General features: G+C 29.7%; 1 long non-coding RNA gene across 1 annotated transcript; it reads left to right on the top strand.

Annotated features, from left to right (window-relative positions):
* The first annotated feature begins 295 nt into the window (after nucleotides 1-295).
* Nucleotides 296-5,384, top strand: LOC137396921 (uncharacterized). Its single transcript, XR_010978661.1, has 3 exons — nucleotides 296-412; nucleotides 649-702; nucleotides 4,870-5,384. It is a non-coding gene; the product is annotated as an uncharacterized lncRNA (long non-coding RNA).
* The last annotated feature ends 240 nt before the right edge of the window (nucleotides 5,385-5,624 follow it).

The raw sequence follows: 5,624 nt of genomic DNA, 5'->3' as shown, positions 1-5,624 counted from the left end.
AATAGCTATTGAAGTAAATGGCTATTGATTCAAATGGTTATTAAAACAAATGGCTATCTATATAAATGGCTATCGAAGTAAATGGCTATCTATATAAATGGCTATCGAAGTAAATGGCTACTTATATAAATGGTTGTTGAAATAAATAGCTTTTGAGATAGATTGCTATTGAAGTAAATGGATGTTGATATACTGTAAATGGCTATTGAGGTAAATGGCTGATTGTATAATGGCTATTGAAGTAAATGGCTATTGATGTAAATGACTATCGAAGTAAATGGCTAAAAATATAAATGGCTACTATTGTTACCCACATGCATCATTAATTTTATCATGAGACCAGCTTGCATCGGTTCAAACTATTTTTTCTATTCAGCATATTGTGAGAATATAAACTTGCAGCAAAAATCAGGTAAGACGAAATAAGTATATATTACATTATTAATTTTGAAAGTGTCTGTATTACTCTTGTACTGCTTACTTTAGCATCTCATATTCTGCTACAGGTTACTCTGTAGTATAGTTTTCAAAAGGCTTGAAGTAATATGAAGTTTCGGTAATGCCAGTAAAAACCTGTTTAACAAGCAAGCTCGTTTACAGTAAATGCGGTTGTGGTCTCGGCATTAAATGTTGCGGTAAATATTTTAGAAATGAAGTTGAAGTGGGTGAATGCAGTTCTGGCAATAGCAATCACCTTTATAAGTAAGTATTATCAAATACAACAACTGTATTTGTTGAACTTCAACATGTTAAAAAATTTAAAAAAATTTTAAAAAACTTTTCATTTGAAAAAAATCATTGTATTCAAAACGAACTTACACAATATTTTTGGCAATTTTATCAGAAAGTATCAGTATTTTTTTAATCATTTGCAATTGTTTTTGATGTTTGGTGTGATCTGACTGTTAGGATGTTTCAAGATTTGAATCGGGAAAAACTTGGTTGGGATTAAAATGCTTAGAAGATGAATGCATGTGAAATGACATTGGTTGTTGTTATTGCTGCTTTAGCTGACATCGACCATAGCATTGAAGTTGCAGTGTTACACATCTCTATTCCATTGGTCCCATTGTAATGATAGAAGTTATAACTGCACTTTCACTGGATCTTGTGTCATCATGATTTGCCAATTTTAATCTTAAAGCATCCTGGCAGCTTTAGTTGCTATTGTTGATACTGTCTATTGTATTCAAGCGACAGCATTATCCGTCTCTTTGCAGTGACATATAACACTGTCAGTCTCTTTGCAAATAATGTCATATACGCTTTTACATTTGAGCGATTTGAGTATTTTAACTCCGATCAAGTTTTTTCTATTTTAATATTGAAACATCTTGGCAGTCAAATTACCTTAAGCAAAAAAGAATAGCAAACGATAGAAAAATGCTGAAACTTTCTGATAAAGTCTACTGAAATTTTGAGCCTGCTCATCATAAAGTTTATACATGGGGGAGGTATATATTTTAATCATTTGAATAAAATAATGACTGAAAATCTTTTTGTAGCAATATTGAACACCACAAGCTATTGTAAATTAGGCTGATCAGTTCCTGTATACTGCCTTTTTACTTGCTCAAGCTTTCAATCAAAAGTAATTTTATTGAGCTAAAAATTAACATCTTAGCTCTTTCGTAGTAAAAATATTTTGCATTTTCCAAAAAAGTTAACTTTTGTCAAAATAGTTTGACTGATTTACACTCAGTATTTATGCTTTAACAGCTAGATTTTTTGTTTTGAAGCTTTAATCTAATTGTTTTATTCCATAAAAAATTTTGCTTAAAAAATCTTTGTATTTGACCTACGTAAGCCACGTTTGATAAACTTTTTAGCTTCGAAAAACTGGCTGCAAGAGAGAAATGCAATTGCTTTCCAGCTTTGCTAAAAACTGAATCTTTATTTTTTAATATAAAAATACAGTTATCAGAAATATCTGAGGCTCGTTGTTAAAAAATGATATTAAATTGTTATATATATTATATTATACATACTACTGTGAGCTGCAAAAATATGATTAGATCGTTGTTTACAAATATATTTTCACTCGTTCTAAACCAAAAATTAGAAAGCTTTGAGATCGCAATAATGTGCTGTGACTTCTGAGAAAAAACTACTGTTATGTTCTGTTTTATCAAAAGGATGATAAAATATTCTATTTACTGTTGCAAACTTTTAGGTGAAGCCATTCATTCTTTGGTCTGTGATGAATATTTTTGTATGAATACTACAACGAGCCGTTACAACCGCACTCCGTAGCAAATAAATTTAGATTTTGAATACATGCCAGTTACTTTTGTAACTTAGCTAACATTGAATATATTTGAAATATATTATTTGATTTTGCATGATCTACATCTTCAAAAATCAATAATTGCATTTTGACGTACAAGTCTTATATAGTCTGCTGCTAAAATGTTAATTTGTGAAAATTAAGTAAACTACTGGCAGCTGACAGTCTGTTACCTGACAGGACAGTCAAACAGTTCTTCGGCAATAAAAAAGCAAGTAATTGAATAAAAAACATTTGTTAGGGTCATTTCTCAACCCTAACATTTATTAGAGTTGACATTTTCAAGTGCATGTTAAAAATATTATTTTAGTTTTTTCTGTTTCTGACATCAGCTGGTTAAAAAGTCAGTTAATTTATTTTTTACATTTTGCACTCTATTTTTGTAAATTAAGATTTATTCATTTATAAGATCACCTTTTGTGAAAATCTATGTTTGAATTTGTTTTTAGTTAGAGATTAAATTGGCTTGCGGTTTAATATTTCATCCTTAATTTTAAGAGATATTTTAACTAGTCATAAATTATAAACCGTTTATGGTTCTTCTCAAGCAACTTTTCAAAAAGTTTTTTACACAAAAATTAGCATGCTTTGAAGAATTTATATAAACAATACAACAGGTTATCTGGGTTTGAGTCAGTGGCTAGCAAAAATTATTTTGTTCATGCTAAAAGCGGTAAGTCCAACTTGCAATAATGTGCATGCATCTTTATGAGCTCTGGCAAAACTCTAAATTTCTTAGAAAAAGTCTTCAAACATATTTTTGTGTCAATAAAAAAGTGTAAATTTTTCAATACCCAACTTTTGCATATACAACTATTCTAATTGATTATTTTTTGCAACTGTAAAAACTGGTTCAAAAACTTACAAAAAGGAAATATAAACATGTGCATAAATAATTTCACCGCCAGAGTTGAATTGACTAAAATTGTGATATAAAAGTGCATATATAAATAAAAGTTTTTGCTTTTGTTTTACGCTATAAATGCTGCCCATTGATTTTATTTTCTAACTAAAAAGAGTAAATCGTTTTTAAGCCCATTCTTACAGACTTCTTTCAAATTATTTTGTTATAGATTATTAAGAAAAAATAATGGTAGATGCCTAAAACGACAACATACTTATTTGACATTATTAAAGCAGTGCGCCTACCTAATTATTACAGCCTCCTCTTGTAGATAAGGTCCGTTGGCTAGTAACTGTAATGCCCTTAGTTTTGGACCATATTATTTTCGAGTTACTTACGTGTATGCGAGGTTTTCTGACTCACATCACACAATTTTTATAGCTTGTTTTTAGTGTTGTCTCTGCTATCCCTTGACCACTTAATTTTGTTTTCCATTTTGCTGTTTAAACTTCATTTTTTGGACAAAATAGGTATTTTTTTGCAAAACTAGCCAATTGAATCAAAAGTCACCAAATGCTAGTAATAGTAATATTACTTGATTTCCTTTACGGACTAGTGCAAACAAAGCATATTATATCTTTCTCTCTATCCAAAATCTATGACCATCTCTGTAACCCTTCAGCAAGTATTTGCCTTCACACTTAATATAATTTACAGCATGCTAAATAGAAGTTAGAAACATAATAATCACATAGATTAGGTTAGTTTTGAGTAAATATATTGTAAGTCGTACCATGTGTTCAAGCTATTCACTCTACCACCAAACCTAAGCATTGCAAATTTGCGCCCTTGTTCATGTTTCAGCAAAATGAAGTCAATAAAAATGTTTTCAGCTACTGTTATTTTATTTTTTTATCAAATATAGTTGTAAACTGAGTTTTTTATAAAGTATTATGCTGGTTATTTTCAACATCATATCCACTGTAAGTAAAATAAGCATTGATTGTTTTTTGCACTAAAATGGTTAAAGTATCCGCGATGCATTCTTATAATGAACCTTTTGCCCATGCATGTATACAGTTGTTTTGACCTACAAAGCAAGTATAGGAGTGAATTGACATTACAAGTTGAAGGTTGGCAGTAATACATATGGTAATATTGTGTTTTTTAAAAGCAAATAGGCTATGATAGTTATTTATAATTGTTCCGTGAATGCATAAGAACTGAGCAAAATTACTTAGAAATATATTTAAAACCAGGAATTCATCATCAATTAATAAAAAAATTCATTTTTTGCATTTGTGAAACGGAAACAATTTATTGAAAAGATTTAGCTAGGCAAAATCTATTTCCTTTCCGTAATCTAAACATTTGATAAACGTAATTCTATGGACACATTTGCACTATCTAAGTTTGCTGTTTTTGTAAATACGCAAACTTTCATTGTAAACAGATTAAATTCAAAAGACCATATTGTGTGCAATTGATTAGGTAGGTAACTTATAGAAATTTTTTAATATAACTGTAGTGCAGTGATCCAATAGATGGCATCTTAGAAAGCATGACTTGCTGTTCAACTACTTCATTCTTGTTTTATAAGGTTGATGAAACTTCGAAGTTTTTAGGATGTATTTTAGTTACAAAAAATTTTTTTTAATTAACATTTAAATAAATTTCAAAAGTTTTCTAAATTTAGAGAATTTCTACGTTTCAATAAATCTTTTTAACTACGTTTTAGGTCTGAACAAGTCTCAAGGTCAACCTGAGCTGATCTGCAGTCGTCAGAACTGCTTAGCTCTATGTAAGAAAGTCTATGGATGTCGAGGTGGTTCCTGCAGTAGCTTGCACTTTTGCCAATGTCACTACTGTCCGCCATGCAAAAATAGCATGCAATGCAACACATACTGTAGAAGAATGGGGTTTGATTACGGAGAGTGTCCTGAAAATGGTTTTACACCGATCGATAGTTGTATATGTATCGATCACATGTCACCTTTTTTCAAATAAAATCAGTTTGAGCTGCGATTCCTCAGTATTATTTTGATAAATAGATATTATTTCTATTGTGTTATGGATTATTGCGTCAGTTACAAAAAAGAAATGTTGTATAAACTTGAACTCACCTTTCTAATCATTTATTTAAACTTTATGTAATTTTCAAACATTTTAACTTAATTTTATTTAATATTTTTATTACATATTTATTACTCAGATTTCTATATTTATCAATTAATAAACAATTTTTGCATAATCCTTGAAAATCTTGTGGTATATATATATAGCGTTCTATTTTGTTTCATTGTTTAAAATATGCATGTATGCATACCGATTCCTTTTTAATTACTGATAATTTGGACAAGAACTAACTAAAAAATAAAACAGGTAAAGTCGCAAAATATCATTGTAGGTAGCAATTTGATCTCGTAATCTGTTGTGTTATAATGAGCCAATTTGGTCAAGGGTTGGTTTGTGATAGGTATGCAGGTAAATGTA

This window comes from Watersipora subatra, chromosome 5, assembly GCF_963576615.1.
Source record: "Watersipora subatra chromosome 5, tzWatSuba1.1, whole genome shotgun sequence".
In the NCBI taxonomy this organism is placed as follows: Eukaryota; Metazoa; Bryozoa; class Gymnolaemata; order Cheilostomatida; family Watersiporidae; genus Watersipora; species Watersipora subatra.
Note: the sequence above shows the minus strand (reverse complement) of the source record. Positions and strands in the feature narration are given on the sequence as shown.